This window comes from Hippopotamus amphibius, chromosome 5 (genome assembly GCF_030028045.1).
Source record: "Hippopotamus amphibius kiboko isolate mHipAmp2 chromosome 5, mHipAmp2.hap2, whole genome shotgun sequence".
Taxonomy (NCBI): domain Eukaryota; kingdom Metazoa; phylum Chordata; class Mammalia; order Artiodactyla; family Hippopotamidae; genus Hippopotamus; species Hippopotamus amphibius.
The window spans coordinates 36,338,785-36,356,268 of record NC_080190.1 but is presented as its reverse complement, the minus strand read 5'-3'; the positions used below and the strand labels follow the sequence as shown (position 1 = coordinate 36,356,268).

The window sequence follows — 17,484 nt, the reverse complement described above, 5'->3', positions numbered from 1 at the left end:
ACAAAGTGAAGAGTGCAATGGCAGAAGAGGTACAGAGGTAGCAAGGGAGTGGATCTTCCTAGATATGGATCTTAAGAATATGAAATTGACAGATGGGAAGAAAGGGACATGGATAAGCAGTGTCTTGAGGAAAATTCTGAAAAAGAAGAGTGATATTGACATACTAGCCTCATATACTCCAATATATTGAAAAGGGGAAACATTTAAAACTGCAGTACTGTGACATAAATGGAAAACCTTGGAAAGACTAGAAGTCCAAAGAGAGACACCAAATACAAATGGAAATTTTGTATATAGAAAAGGTAGCATTTAAACCAGTGAAAACATGGATCAATCAGTATATGATGTTAGAGTAACTGGTAGCCATCTGGAAATTCCCTTCACCAAAATAAACTCCAGTTGGAACAAAAGTTTTAACATGAAAAATTTAACCATTAAAACACTACAAGGATTCCCCTGGTTGCCTAGTGGTTAGGATTCCAGGCTTTCACTGCAACGGCCCAGGTTCAATCCCTGGTCAGGGAACTGAGATCCCAAGCCAAGTGGTGTGGCCCAAAACAAACAAACACACACTACAAAAGGGAGAAAATATTTGCGAGATACATGTCTGATAAAATACTTGTATCCAAAATGCACAAAGAACACAATACTCAACAATAAGAAAAGAAGTGGGTAAAAGATCTGAACATGGACCTTCATCAGCAGAGATATACAGATGGCAAAAAAAAGCATATGAGAAGATGCTCAGCATCATACATCATTAGGAAATTGCAAATTAACAATGAGATACCACTACCCACCTTCAGAATGGCTAAAATTTTAAAAAAAAATGACAATTACCAAATGCTGGCAAAAATGTGGAGTGAAAGGAACTCTCATTCATTCTAGGGGGAATGCAAGATGTACAGTCACTTTGGAGGATAGTTCGGTAGTTTCTTACAAAGCTAAACATAGTCTCACCATATCATCCAATGATTGCACTCATAAGTAATTACCCAAATGAGCTGAAAACATGTCCACCCAAAACCTGCACACAAATGTTTACAGCAGCTTTATTCATAACTGTCGAAAACTGGACGCACCCAAGTTGTCCTTCAAAGTGAAAGGCTAAAATGTGGTACATCCATCCACTTGATTATTATTCAATGGAAAAGGAGAAATAAGCTATCAAGCCACACACACACACACAAAAGACATAGAGGAACCCTAAATGCATAGATAAGTAAAAGAAACCAGTCTGAAAGGCTGTATGACTTCAACTATATGGCATTCAGGAAAAGATGAAACTATAGAGACAAAAAAAAAAATCGGTTTCCAGGGGTCAGGGGTGGGGGACAAATATCATATGATATCATTTATATGTGGAATCTAAAAAAATAATACAAATGAACTCATTTACAAAGCAGAAACATACAGACACAGAAAACAAACTAATGGTTATTAAAGGGGAAAGGTGGGAAAGGATAAATTAGCAATTTGATATTAACAGATACACACTACAATACATAACATAGATAACAACAAGGTCCTACTGTGTAGCACAGGGAACTATATTCAATATCTTATAATCATCCATTATCAAAAAGAATCTGAAAATATATACATGGATATATAACTGAATCACTTTGCCATATACCTGAAACATTGTGAATCCACTATAGTTCCTTCAGCTTTAAAAAAGAAAAAAGATGTGGTGTATATATATACACAATGGAATATTAGTCATAAAAAAGAATAAAAAGGGACTTCCTAGGTGGCGCAGTGGGTAAGAATCCACCTGCCAATGCAGGGGACACAGGTTCAATCTCTGGTCCGGGAAGATCCCACATGCTGAGGAGCAAATAAGCCCGTGTGCTACTACTACTGAGCCTGCACTCTAGAGCCTGTGAGCCACAGCTATTGAGCCCACATACCACAACTACTGAATCCCACGTGCCTAGAGCCCGTGCTCTGCAACAAAGAGAAGCCATCACAATGAGAAGCCAGAGCACCACTGCAATGAAGAGTAGCCCCGCTCTCTGAAACTAGAGAAAGCCAGCACGCAGCAAAGACTCAACCCAGCCAATAAATAAATAAATAAATAAATTTACCAAAAAAAAAAGAATAACATAGTGCCATTTGTAGCAACATGGATAGAACATCATACTAAGTGAAGTCAGACAAAGACAAACATATATATCACTTATATGTGGAATCTAAAAACTAATGCAAATGAAACTACATACAAAACAGAAACAGACAGACACAGGCATAGAAAACAAACTTAGGGTTACCAAAAGGGAAAGAAAGAGGGGAGAGAGAGGGGAGAGATAAATTAGGAGTATGGGATTAACAGATACAAACTACTATATACAAAATAGATAAGCAACAAGGATTTTGCTGTACAGCACAGGGAACTTTGTAAAAACCTATAATAAAAAATAATCTGAAATACACACACACACACACACACACACACACACATATATATGAATCACTTTGCTGTATACCCCAAACTAACACAGTATTGTAAATCAACTATACATCAATTTTATTTTGTTTTCCATTTTTTTTTTTTTTTTTTCTTTTTGGCACACAGGCTTAGTTGCTCCGCAGCATGTGGGATCTTCCTGGAGCTGGGATCAAACCCGTGACCTCTGCATTGGCAGGCGGATTCTTAACCACTGCGCCACCTAGGAAGCCCTACATCAATTTTAAAAAAAAGAACACCACTGAAAAACAAACAAAAAACTATAATGAGGTACAATGTTTCACCTATCATATTAGCAAAGGGCAAGAATTATGGAATGCCTACTCTGTGCCAAGTGGTGTTAAAATTCTTTATGTGTGTTAGCCCATTTAAATTCCAACATGAGGCAATTCAAAACTTTCGCTAGCCAACTGTGTGAGTTAGGATGTAAGGAAATAGTTGCCTGTCTGTTCAGCATCTCACATCTCGAAATCACCCCTTCACACTTTCTGCTCAAATCTCCAACACTTCCTTGCCCATCTTCACTCTCAACTGATGGCCTTGCTTCTTGTCTGTTGCTTCACTGAGAAATTAAAAGCGGTCAGAAGAAAGCCCATAAACTTCTCCAAATCCTTCAAAACTGCCTTCATCTATTCCCATATATAGTATAATCTACATTTCCTCCTCTTACATTAGACAAACTGTCAATATTTCTATCCAAGTCCATCTATATCAGAACTATTTTCCTTTCTAATGAAACATTCACATACACACATGCACACAAACACAGTCATCTTCAAAAAAAATTTTTGACCCATTTCCTCTTCCAGATACTGTCATTTCTCTCGACATAGCACAAATTTCCTCAGAATAGTGAATTCATGTCTCCACTTTCTCTCTTCCCATTTTTTCTTTTCTTTTTCTTTTTTAATGAGAATGGTGGTTTTCAACCTGTTTTTTATTTACTTACTTACTTACTTAATTTATCTTTGGCTGCATTGGGTCTTTGTTGCTGTGCACAGTCTTTCTCTAGTTGCGGCGAGCAGGGGCTACTCTTTGTTGCAGTGCACGGGCTTCTCACTGCAGTTGCTTCTCTTGTTGCAGAGCTTGGGCTCTAGGCACATGGGCTTCAGTAGTTGCGGCACAAGGGCTTCAGTAGTTGTGGCTCACAGGCTCTAGGGCGTAGGGTCAGTAGTTTTGGCACACGGGCTTAGTTGCTCCGAGGCATGTGGGATTGTCCCGGCCCAGGGATCGAAACTGTGTCCCCTGCACTGGCAGGCAGATTCTAAACCACTGTGCTACCAGGGAAGTCCCCTGTTTTCTTTTTTTAAATACTTTTATTGAGATACAATTTATATAACAAAATCCACTGTTTAGAAGTGTACAATCAGTGGTTTTTACTGAAGTAAAATAGTATTTTCCGAGTTGTGTGACCATTACCAGTATCTAATTCCAGAATATTTCTATTCCCCCCCCCCAAAAGAAACCCTGTACCAATCAGCAGTCAGTCCCAAAGTCCCCCTCCCCCAGGCCCTGCAAACCCCTAATTTACTTTCTGTCCAGGTTTGCCTATTCTGGACACTTCATTTAAATGGAATCACATATTATGTGGCCATTTTTGTCTGGCTTCTGTCACTTAGCATGTTTTCCTGGTTCATCCATGTTGTAGCATGTATCAGTACTTCATTTCTTTTTATGGCTGAGTAGTAATCCATTGTATGGATAAAACCACATTTGGTTTATCCATTCATCCATTAATAGACATTTGGGCCCTTTCTCTTTTGAACCTACTGCAATCTGCCTTTACCCCCTACATCCCACACTTCACCAAAACTACTCTAACCAAGGTCATCAGTTAACACAGTGCCAAATCCAGTGGTCAATCCAATCCAATGGTCACACCTCATTTAACTCATATAAAGTATTTGACAAAGTCATAGTTTCATTCTTAAAACAGTTTCTTTCTTTGGCTTTTGGAGTACCACACTCCTGAGTTTCTCCCTACCTCACTGGCTGCTCATTTCCAGTCTCCTTCACTCAATCTAATTTACATCTCCAACAGCTAAGTGTTGAAAAGCTCCAGGGCTCAGTCCCTGACTTTTCTCATTTACACGGCCTAAGTGAACTCATCGACTTCTGACTATCCATCAGATGATCTACCATCTATAATATGATAATGATTCCCAAATTTATATCTCCAGCCCAAATTACACCTGTGAATTCCTGACAAGCATTTCCTATTCAACATCTCTATATATACATATCATCTCAAATTATCCCAAGCCATGTACAGACTGATGCCTGGAGGGTGAGATGCTACATGGAGAGAGAGAGATGAAGAAGACATGCGAGTGATGGAGTCATCGTGGAAATGAACCCTCCAGCCCCAGCCCTGCCCCAGCTAATACCATGTGGGTCAGAGACAAATTAGTTGGCTAAACCCCTCCTCAATTCCTGACACATACAATTGCCAACAAAATGAAGGGTTTTTTTATGCAGCAATAAATAACTGAGACACAACAGTGACAACAATTAGTTACTGGTGTGAGACATCTTTGAGGGTAGACCTCAAGTATCTCTGGCTCAATTATTATGGGCATCACTATGGTGAAGGAGGCATTGAAGGTCCCTCACCCTGAAGCCAATACACTTTAGAGCTATCCAGCTCCTCTTGCTCTGATGCCGTGTCCACCAGACAGCTCTCTGAGGCACACTGAGACCAGCCTAAAGGAGATACTGCCTCATTTTTTGTGTCCCATCCAGGACTTGGTGGCACCTATAGTGAATTAACAAAATGATCTCTTCGTCTTTCCCTGCAGCTTAATCACGAGGTGAGAATGTGCTGATTATGAGGCCACAAGTATGCCAGTCTGTCCGTATGAGAACTGTATATCTCACCATAACTTAATAAATGGGCATTCTAGGATCTGCCTCCTTGTGAAAGCTTTTCAGTTAGTTGGTCTTCAAGGACAGAGGAGAGCAAGTGTTTGAGTCTTCAGAGCAGAAGAGGGACAATTTCAACTGATTTTTGCTTAGATGACTCACCTGTCACCCAATTCCAGACATACTTGTTTTTCTATTTATCTACGCTCTTTATTATACCCATTTAGCAGATGAGAATAAGGAGGTTAAGTGCCCTAAATGCTCTCCTTTCCTCTCTCTACCTATTATTTATCTATTTACTTATTTATTTATTTATTGGCTGTGTTGGGTCGTCATTGCTGTGCACAGGCTTTCTCTAGTTTCAGAGAGCAGGGGCTACTCTTAATTGTAGTGTGGTGGCTTTTCTTGTTGTGGAACACGGGCTCTAGACACTACGGGCTTCAGTAGTTGTGGCATGTACAGGCTCAATAGTTGTGAATCACGGGCTCTAAAGTGCAGCCTCAGCAGTTGTGGTGCACGGGCTTCGTTGCTCCGAGGCATGTGGGATCTTCCCGGACCAGGGATTGAACCCATTTCCCCTGCATTGGCAGGCTGATTCTTAAGCACTGCGCCACCAAGGAAGTCCCTCTCTGCCTATTTTATTTGCTCATTCTCCAAGACTGTGATGTCTCCCACATTGCAATGATTTTAAATGTGAGGTCTTTTTTTATTGTTTTAATTTTATACAGTAAAATTTAAAGGTAACAACTCAGTGGATCTTTATACACATACGTGTATATGTACTGAAAAAATCCACATATAAGTGGACCCACGCAGTTCAAACCCATGTTGTTCAAGGGTCAACTGTATACCCCTGTGTGACCACCATCTACTCCACATAGAACATTTATTTCCATCTCCCTAGAAAATGCCCTCTTCGCAGTTAATACATCCCTCCCAAGTGGCAACCCTATTCTGACACCTATCAACAGTCTTTTCAATTTTAGCCATGCTGGTGGGTGTATAGTAATAGTATCTTATTACTGTGATGTAATTCTTAACAAAGGTTGTTAAGGTTACAACCAGTGCGTAACCTCAGCCCTCAGGCTGCTACAAAACAGGGTTGGTAACTGGCAAGGCTTTGAGGGCTTTGGCTGAATAAGCAAGCAAGGCCGGATTTTAGTTACTTGCATAGTGATAATTCAAATCATAACTATTTCCTCACGTATAGATAGAAAGAAGCCTTTGATATACTTATAATTAAAATCCTGTAGTTATATTACTAAATCAGAAAAGATTCGCATTTGGAGCAAATAATGCATTTCATTTATTCCACAAATAATTGTTGTATGACTACCCCGTATGCTATAGCAATGAAGGAGATAAGACATCAGTCTTGCCCTCACGGAGCTTGCAGTCTACTTTCATAGGAAAGCTCTTACTTTCAGTTCATGCAGCCGCTAATATAATTTACCAGTGTGACGCAGATTTCCAGGAGGCTTCGAAGGCTTTGCTGCGCCCTGTTCTTCACTAACAGCGGCTCGTCCTGATTTCAGTGTAATTACATGTCAGTTAATGGTCCTTTCCTTCTTATAGTAATTAATCAACACCATAAACTGTCTGCAAAATTTTATTTAACCAGTTCAACATCCCTCTTTTTCTGAGGTATTGATGATGATTATTTATTTTCAAAGCTTCTCACCAAACTACTCTCTACGGCTCCAAAAATGTCTTTTTTTTTTTATTGTGGTTAGAAATAACATTTACCAACTTAACCTCAAAATGAGTTCTTAATATCCTAAACGAACCCCTCTTTTTAAAAATTTCTCTCCCTTTATACATTACTCACTAGTGCTACATTTATCATTTTTACCAAATACAATTTAAATGTTTTTGTAATTCCTCTGAGAAATCTCTAGGATGACTTTTAATCCAGCAGTTCAACTAGGTAATGAGTTAAAGTGGATTTTATGGGCTTCCCCAAGGCCCAACAACTAATTAATAAAAGAAATGGGAATAGACCCTGGTCAGCGGGTCTCTTTTTCAGCGTCTACAGATATGGGATTCCAGAGGGGATATTTAGACACCTCATGGCCCACAGGAGTCCTTGCAGTTGGAGGAAGTACTGAGCTGTCAAAAAGTAGAGGCAGGAAGTGCTGATGCCAAGGACCAACTTCTATTAACCTGTCATTTGCCTAAAGCCCTGGCGAGAACAACTGCACTGAGTTTGACCTGACAACTCTAGGTCCTTTGACTGATTGATTGATTTTAAAGAGTGAGTGATTGATTGGTTTTATTTTGGCTGTGTTGGGTCTTCGTTGCTCTGTGTGGGCTTTCTCTAGCTGTGGAGAGCAGGGGCTACTCTTCATTACAGTGGCTTCTCTTGTTGCAGGGCATGGGCTCGAGGCACGCAGGCTTCAGTAGCTGCAGCACGTGGGCTCAGTAGTTGTGGTGCACAGGCTTAGTTGCTCCACAGCATGCGGGCTCTTCCCGGACCAGGGCTCGAACCCATGTCTCCTGCATTGGCAGGCGGATTCTCAACCACTGTGCCAGCAGGGAAGTCTCAGTCCTTTGATTTAAAATTAAGATTTCCAGGTACTGGGAAATCTTTTTTTATGAATTTATTTATTTACGTATTTATTTATTGGCTGCATTGGGTCCTTGTTGCTATGCAGGGTTTCTCTAGTTGCGACGAGCAGGGACTAGTCTTTGTTGTGGTGCGCAGGCTTCTCATTGCGGTGGCTTCTCTTGTTGCAGGGCATGGGCTTTAGGCACGCAATCTTCAGTAGCTGCAGCACGTGGGCTCAGTAGTTGTGGTGCACAGGCTTAGTTGCTCCACAGCATGTGGGCTCTTCCCGGACCAGGGCTCAAACCCATGTCCCCTGCATTGGCAGGCAGATTCTTAACCACTCTGCCACCAGTGAAGTCCCAGTACATGGGCTTCTCATTGAGGCGGCTTCTCTTGTTTCGTAGCACAGGCTCTAGGAGCATGGGCTTCAGTAACTGTGGCACTCAGGCTCAGTGGTTGTGGCTCGAGGGCTGTAGAGCACAGGCTCAGTAGTTGTGGTGCAAGAGCTTAGTTGCTCTGTGGCATGAAGGATCTTCCCGGACCAGGGCTCAAACCCATGTCCCCTGCATTGGCGGGTGGATTCTTAACCACTGTGTCACCAAGGAAGTCCTATTAGTTTTTTAAAAGATGCTTTGTTCTACTCTCTACATTGCCTTGTTTCCTCTGAGCTCTTTTCCTTGAGAGCATGGTGATTCTTGGTTATCCTTTCATGTTTAAAAGTAATGCCTGAAACAGCTGACTGGAAACTCTGTAGGGATGTGAGATGCCTGTCACTTGGTGCCCCTCACTGTGTAGTGAAAAGGCAGAGAGCCCACTTTTCTTCTGGGGAAGACCTCTGTAAGTCAGCATCTGTATTAGTCAGCTCCTTTCCCTTATAAACCACCACAAAATTTCAATAGCAAATAGCACAAGCATTTATTTCTTGCTTCTCCCTTCTTCAGGATGGCTCTACTAGGCTTGGACCCAAGCCTCAAGCTGGATTCAAGTCTGCTCCATATGTCTCTCATCATCCCAGACCAGCATCTACCCGTGGTATCTTGTTCTCACGGTGAAAAGCAGGAGAGCAAGACAGCAAACCAACCATGCAAGCTTATTTCAAGTCTCTGCTCATTTCACGTCTGCTAACGGAGCCAAGCAATTCACATGGCCAAACCCAAAGTCAAGAGATGACGCACTATACCCCACTTACCATGAGGCCCAGCAGGAATGAGGATGTGAACTTTATTACACTGAACTCTATTCCGGGTAATAGAGTTAAGGAGTTAAGAATTGGGGTGAATAATCCAATCTAATATTCCACTCAGTGTTTTCAAGCCACTCAGTGTTTTCCCCAAACGGCCCTCCGGTCTACTATCGGGGTAAATAAACCAAGCTATAGGTGTTCTTGAGAGCAGGTAGGGGATTAGGGCTCTCCCTGACCAATGACAGCAGCCTGTCCTTTATCCCTCTCATTTTCAGTCTAGTCCTCAGCTACTACTGATTCCACCTGCTGCTTTCCATGTGCTTACGTGCTCGCTGTTCTTCTTTTATTTTGGCCACACTGAGCAGCTTGTGGCATCTTAGTTCTCTGACCAGGGATTGAACCTGGTCCCTCATCCGTGAGAGCACCGAGTCCTAACCACTGGACCACCAGGGAATTCCCTGCTTACTGTTCTTAAGTTCTGAACTTCTCAGGTTCAATTTCTCCGAAGAATACACCTTTGCTATCCTGTGGGAATAAACGAGGGAGACTTGCTCAATTGCTGGAGGTGGTTTCAACTAAATGCTCTTTGAAAAAACTCAAACTAACCTCCTGCGTTCACCCCTGCCTTCTGAGGTGTTATGACTCCCAGTCTCTCTCATTAGTTCTCCCTTCTTCAGGTGCTTGTATTTTTACCTTTCCTCTACGTGGCTACAGTTCCCACTCCATTATCTGCTTTTTGATAGGAGTGGTTGGGATTTACAGTTCCATCAAAGATACAGATTGTGGTTTTGTTCTTCATTGGTTTGGTTTGGTTCTGGAGTGATTTCCAAGAGTTGGAGAGGCTGAAAAGTTTTCTATTCTCACTCTTAAAACTGGAAATCTAGGACTTCCCTGGTGGCACAGTGGTTGAGAATCCAACTGCCAATGCAGGGAACACGGGTTCGATCCTGGGTCTGGGAAGATCCCACCTGCCACGGAGCAACGAGGCCCGCGAGCCACAACTACTGAAGCCTGCACGCCCAGAGCCTGTGCTCCACAAGAAAAGCCACCGCAGTGCGTAGCCCCTGCTCGTCGCGACTAGAAAAAGCCCCTGCACAGCAACAAAGACCCAAAGCAGCCAATAAATAAATAAATAAATTTATACTTTAAAAAAACCTGGAAATCTAAAGTACAAAAGTAATTTTTTAAAACTATCATTTGTTGATTGCTTACCATGTGCAGGGAACTTCACTAAGCAATTTACACACAGTACCTTATTAAATCTTTATAAAGTCCTGAGAACTAAGTATAATTATGATTATGCCCAGTCTATAGGTAAGGAAATGGGGGCTGAGTGAAGTGAAGTAACTCAGCCAAGGCCAAAAAACTAGTAAATGGTGGCATCAAGATGAGAACTCAAGTCTGTCTGCAAGTCTACACTGTGGGTAGATCTTGCACATGGTACCCATTTACCCTTCATCCTTTGCTAAGGACAAGCTCCAGGCCAGACTCCAGGCTTAGTGACTGGAGCTACACAGATCTATATAGGGGCCCCGGCCCTGCTCCCAAAGAATTGACTATTCCTGTCCTTTATGTGATTACAATTCTGCCAAAAGTGTCATTTAGAGAATGTGCTCCTTAACATGCCATGCTTAGCAGGCATTTCCTAAATTCTGAACATAGAGGTTTGAGGAGGAAATCCTTTTGTATCTTACTCTCTCCGCCAGTGTTTGGCTGTCTTTGGATACTGACAAATGTGACACTTCCTGTAGAATGTAATCATTGTCTAAAAATGTGAAGGATTGCAGAAATGGCCAAGCTCCCATGTTTTTATCAGAAAACACTTCATGGTGTCAACTTAGAAATGGTCTTGGACTTCCTAGGTGGTGCAGTGGGTAAGAATCCGCCTGCCAATGCAGGGGACATGGGTTCGAGCCCTGCCCCGGGAAGATACCACATGCCGCAGAGCAACTAAGCTCGTGCGCCACAACTACTGAGCCTGCGCCCTAGAGCCTGTGAGCCACTATTGAGCCCATGTGCCGCAACTACTGAAGCCCACACATCTAGAGCCCATGCTCTGCAACAAGAAAGGCCACTGCAGTGATAAGCCCATGCACCACAACGAAGAGTAGCCCCCACTCGCCACAACTAGAGAAAGCCCGTGTGCAGCAATGAAGACCCAACACAGCCAATAAAATAAATAAATAAATAAATCTATATTAAAAAAAAAAAAGAAATGGTCTTAAGAAAATCCCCCAAATACTACACATTCAAAAAAACACCACATGCACAATATAAATATATCATCTCTCTTTTATAAAAATAAATTATTATAACAGTATTGTATGCCATGCTTTATAGAGTTAAACATAAGAGGACAAAATAAGAAGTTAAAGTCTGCCCCACCCCGTTTCCTCCCTAATTTCCTACATATCATGCACTTGTTGTAAAAACTTCAGTTGGTATAGAATCTGTAAAAAAAGAAAAAAAATTAATAAAGAGAAATCTCAAATAAAATAGAGTTGGGAAACCAGAAGGGTGAGCTCTCATGGTCTGGATGACAGCAGAGCCCAACAAGAAGAAGAAAGACTCCTCTTGTTTCCTGGAACAACTCAGCCAATGAAAAGCCATGGACTCTTTCTTTACTATAGCTCTCCTGACTTCTTTTCACTAAAGCTTCTCTTTCTCTTGCTGTGGGGGCACTTGCACTTGGCTCACCTTGGTTGCAGGCCCCAAATTATAATTCTTTCCTGATTTTGAATAAACCCATTTTTGCCGGAGAAATAACCTGCTGTCTATTTGTTTTAGGTCAACAAAGCATATCCTCAATCCCATTCCCCACTAGTGTCTATCCGTTTTTTATATTTCCGTCATCTTTTTTAAAAGTAACTTACAGAAGTCTTTGGGGGGTGGGGAGGTGCTTCCCTGTTGGCACAGTAGTTAACAATCCGCCTGCCAATGCAGGGGACACAGGTTGGAGCCCTGGTCTGGGAAGATCCCACACGCCACAGAGCAACTAAGCCCAAATGCCACAACTACTGAAGTCTGCAAGCCCATGCTCCACAGCAAGAGAAGCCACCACAATACAGTCTGCACACCACAACAAAGAATATACCCCTCTCTCCGCAACTAGAAAAAGACCGTGCACAGCAACAAAGACCCAACACAGCCAAAGCTAAATAAATAAATAAACATTAAAAATAAAAAAAGTCTTTGGTATTGATAACCATATTTTGCTGAGCATTCCTTGGATACCACTAACTATGTACAAACCAAGAAAAACCATACTTCAGCCTTAGGAGATTTTGTTTCCTTTTCTTTCCTTTTCTTTGTTGTGCTTTGAAGTCCAGTCCCAGTGAAAGATTCCAACTGAAGAAGGAGCCAGTCCCTGCAAACCCAGCAGAGTTCATCTCAACCATAGGGTGGTTTTTAGCAAATGAAATATCACCTTTTGAATAACACTAAACTAGGAGTAAGGAATTGTGTTACAGGGAAAACTGCCATTAGGATTCTCAAGACAAGATGCTATGGATTTCTCATCTCCTTACCAAGGCAAAATACGTTTGGTAAAATGTCCATTTATTGTGGTTTTCGCCTTATAAAATTAATATATTCCTTTTGTAAAAATGTTAACATTACAGCTATATGTAACATAGCAAATAAAAGTCAACCTACTCCCTAGCACCCCAGAAATGACAGTTTGGAATATATTCTTCCAAGGGTTTTTTTTTTTTTTCTATAGAGCAAAATTTTTCTGTTATCTTAATTTCCTAAATATTATGTGCTTGTAAAAACTTCAACTGATAAAGATACATATCAAAATTTAAAGTTTTCTCCCTTCTGCACCCTAATTCTCAGAATTAGTTTGGTGTGTATCTTCCTTTACAGACTTTTTCTACGTAGATACTGTGACATTTATATGGCTTTTTTTTTTTAACACAATAAACCTATTCTGTAACATACTATTTTTCACAAAAAAATGTATCTTGGACTTCTTTCCATGTCTATTCATGTAGCTCTGTCCTGGCTGTTTAATAGTTGCATAGTGTTCAATGGTATTGGATATATCGATTCTATTTACCCAATCCATTTTGGTTGTTTCTTTTCTACACATTTGTACAAGCATTTCTCAAGTCCAGCAGAGTTGTCACCAGGATGGACTCTGGAGTTAAACTACCTGGATTGATACCAATTTCAATTCCACTACTTTGTAACTTGGGCAAGTTATCAAATTCCTTTGTGCCTCAGTTTCCCCAGCTGTAAAATGGGAACTGTAACAGTCTATAATATCATAGAGTGTATTGTAAGAATTAAATGACACAGACTATATACAATGCTTATCTCATTACTTGGCACACCTAAGTACTCATTAAATATTTGTTCTTAATTTGTATCATTATCAATAAATTAATAAATAGTCCCTATTACTATAATTATCATCATTCTCAAGAGAACAAAAAAGAGTAAACTGAGAAAGTAGTAATTAGTGGTTAATTAGTAGTTAATAAAGAAAATCATATCATTACCACTTAAAGATACTTACTCTACCTGACAGGTCAGTTAATGAAAGTGTATTTTAGGGTGTGAAGAATTTTACATTAAGCTAGTTACATGAGAAAATCTGAACAATTTGTATTTTAAATAAGAATGAACAGGTCTTCTTAGGCCCAGAAGGGAAGACATTAACTGGTAATTAGAAAAATCAATCTCTTAGCTGAAAATTTTAATAGCTTTCTTTGTTCTTTTATCCTGCTACCTGGACCTAAGTATTGTCTGGAGACAGGGCAGGGCCATGAGGGCTCCCGGTGGGTCTTCCACTCAGGGTCTCATGAGGACCAGCAGCATCTCCAGGTGGGGCCTGCATCTTGGTCACTTTAATATTATGAATACCTTCCCACTAGGGATTAGTGTTCCTCTTCTATAGCTTAGGAAACTGAGGCTCAGAGACCACATCATTTAGGGTTTCTGGTTTGCATCTATCAGAAACCAAGGCTGACCAAAGTGATGGGGATTTTTAGGCAGGGATGTTGGGAGCTCACAGGGTGGGAGGGGTGGCTGGAGAACCTTGCCCAGAAACAGGCAGGATCTCACAGGTGACATGAGGCAGAGGCAAGAAGCAAGTCCAAGCTTTTCTTTTCTTTTCTTTTTTTTGATAGGTAAAAAGTTTATTTAGCGATTTATTTAAAGAGAAACACACTCTGCAGACAGAGTATGGGCCATCTCAGAAGGTTAGAAAGGTACCAGGGTATGGAGGTTGTCAGTTTTTGTAAGGGTGGGTAATTTCATAGGCTAATGAGTGGGTGGAGTATTCCAGAATTGGGCCACCTCCAAGTCCAAGATTTTCAACACTCAGATTCTGATTCCAGAATCTGGAAGCATCCAATGGCCAAATGCTTGAGAATGGGCGCGCAGGCCAGCAGCTCCACCATCACCTGGGAACTTGTTAGAAATGCAGAGTTTCAGGCCCCACCCTGGATGTCCCAATCTGCATTTCAAGAGATTCCCCATACCTGTGCATGCTACAATTTGGGAATCAGTGGACAGAGCCCCTAAAGAACACCTAATCTCTGAGCAACTTCCCCATGGGGAAGAGGTGATTTCTCAACAGGAAATCTGGGGTGCCGCTCAGAGAAGGAAGAGGAATGGACTCTAGGAGGCATCCCTGGGATTCCCGCGCAGGCTGGCCTCCATCAGACTGCCTCCTCCCACCCATCCTCAGGACATGTGGACAGACAGTAGGACAGGGTTTTTTTCACTCTAGATCAGATTTCTTGGAGCTAATGACATCTGGGAGATCTGAGAGAGGCCTCTGCTGTAACATCATTGATCTTTTTAAACCAATGAATGTTAAAAACCTTTTCCCTCTCTTTACACAAAACCTTTTCCCTTTACACAACTTTTTGGACAAAGATGGAATGTTAAGATTGTACTCCTTCTTCTCAGTCATGCCTCTTTCACAGGAACCCACTATAGATTCATTGCTATGTAAGAGGAATAATAGAATAATAAAGATTAAAGTTTTGTAAAGCCTTGGATCCAGGTGCCAAAGGACAAAACATGCACCTGGCTTTGCCAGCACAAAGGCTCTGGTACAGAAAAAGCAAGATGTGAGCACTGGAATGGCAAAGAAGGGCAGCTTCTCATTCCTCCTTCTGGTGTTGTCTTGACAAGGGGCTTCCACGGGAGAGGTCTTTTTGGAGACTTTGTCCCACCCCTCCTGGAACCCTGTCACTCTTTCTACCCAGGCCCTTCTTACGTGAGCAGAGCAAACCCACGAAGGTCTGTGGTAAAAGTAGGGCCCGTGGACCGCTATCCTTGGTCCTGAACCATAGTTAAGAGGCGTAGGAGTAATTCACAACCTGGCTGCAAATCTGAGTCAACGGGGAAGGTAGAGAGATGTACTGATTGCAAAGCCCCACCCCCAGATATTCTGACTCGGTAGGTCTCTGCATTTAAAAACAACAACAACCAGAGACAAGATGAATCTGATAGTCAGCCCATGTATTACAGCTTGGAAATCACTCTGCTAGGATATGCTTACTGCTCCTAAGCCTATGTAGTAGGCACCCTGTTGCTTTTTTTCCTGTTAGCATTTATTCCCCAATCTTCTACAAACGCACTTCGTTCTTATAATGGAGCAACCCAAAGGCAGGTAGAGCTGAGAGGTGGAGACCAGGTCCAAATAACCTTGTTTGAGCCTCTGAATCAAGTGGCCCTGAAGTCTAAAATTTACCTTGACTTTTCATGGCTAATACATTCCCTTTATTGCTTAAGCCAGTTTGAATTGGGTTTCTGTCACTTGTATCCAAATCTGATTAACATTTCTTAGGACTCTGGTGACTCTTACACATCTTCTAAGAATTCTCTCCTATGAATTCTGAGCCAAGCAAGAGAAAAGGCAGTGTGGAAGGGAAGAGCTAGAGCCAGAGTGAGAACAAGGAAAAGAAGCTGGAAGTTTGCCAGGGAGAAATAAGAATGACTCCGATTTGGACAATGTTTCCAAATAATAAGTTACTAGGAATGGACTCTGGGGGAGCCATAACTGGACTCTAGGAGGATAAAAACTTAAATAACCATGGTTTAAAGATCACTTGACTGAAGGAGAGTCAAAAGCATGGGTGGGCCCAAGGGACCAATGCTGATACACCTCCAGTAGAGGTATCCTAGGTTGTGTCACCAAAGTATTCACAGATTTTATTTCTATCTCAAAAACCTTCTTACTTTTACTCTGTCCCCCATATCTTTGGTTTATGCTACGTTATTTCCATGGTTGATCTCACTCAGCTTTTTGTCTGACATTTACAATACTTGTCCACTCTGAGGAGCTGGGACAGTATGAACCCCTCCATCAGCACATTGAGCACAATGTTTGGTCCCTCCAATGTCACTATGGGGTGGGGGACATGTGTCATGTTTACACCCCCAGGAGTTTTAAACTCATAACAAAAAATACTGAAAGATCAAAAGGTTTTCAGGACTAAGAGAATAACCCCGGTGGTATAATTCCAGAGCATCATTTCTCCAAGTAGGAGGTACCTATGGGAGCAGGGAAGTATGACAAAAATGCCTGTATCCCTTCCATGTGGTTTTGAGAGTATTCCTGTCTGGCTGAGGCAGAAAAAAAGGTCAAATTAGTGGATGTTGATGTGGGTTAACGTTTGCATTACTGAAAAAGGGAGAGTTGCTTGACAGAGATTCCAGGACAGAGGTAATCAGACAGGAGGGGAGGGTCCAGATGAAAAACCACTGGAGAGATTTGGAAAACCAGGGTAAAACATAAAAGGAAGCTATTTTTAGGGACAGAGATGCTAGATCAGATTGCAGGACAAGCAGATCTAGGCAATTGGGAATGGTCATTAGAAATGGATTGAAAGTCAGTAACTCTGAGCAAAAGAATATTAGGGCAAAGTTGTGGTGTTTAAATGACTGTCAAGAGATGCGCAATTTTTAACAAATTCTGGAAAGTCAGATGCCTCTGAGCTATAGGCAAAGCCCAGGAAAAGGATTTGTCCCTTTTTGGACAAAGTTTGCTCCTCCAACGTGGTGAAAAGTCATTAGATCATGAACATCATATTACTCTGAACTTTTAAAATATTGTAGCTGAAAGTTGAGGAGGGAGAGAGCACACAGTGGGTTCTGGGGACTGGTTTTCATCTGATTCTTGTCCTAGGAAATAGTCATAAAAGAGCTCACCTTGGATTTTTGTGAAACTATACATTGGTGTTATTTGAATTTTTCTATATATTTTACAATAAAACAGTGGAAAAAATTATCCAAGTGCTAATGAGAAATATTCTTAGTTATTGAGAGAGGATGGGAATCAAGGAGGAGAGAGCATCCTCTAAGGGGATGTTATGATATGGCCATTAGAAAGAGTGTTTATCAAGACAAGGGTGCCCGCTGTCATCACTATTATTCAATATAGCATTGGAAGTTTTAGCC

General features: G+C 41.4%; 1 pseudogene; it reads left to right on the top strand.

Annotated features, from left to right (window-relative positions):
- The first annotated feature begins 9,046 nt into the window (after positions 1-9,046).
- Positions 9,047-17,484, top strand: part of LOC130854195 (serine/threonine-protein kinase MARK2-like) — a 29,015-nt pseudogene continuing 20,577 nt past the window's right edge.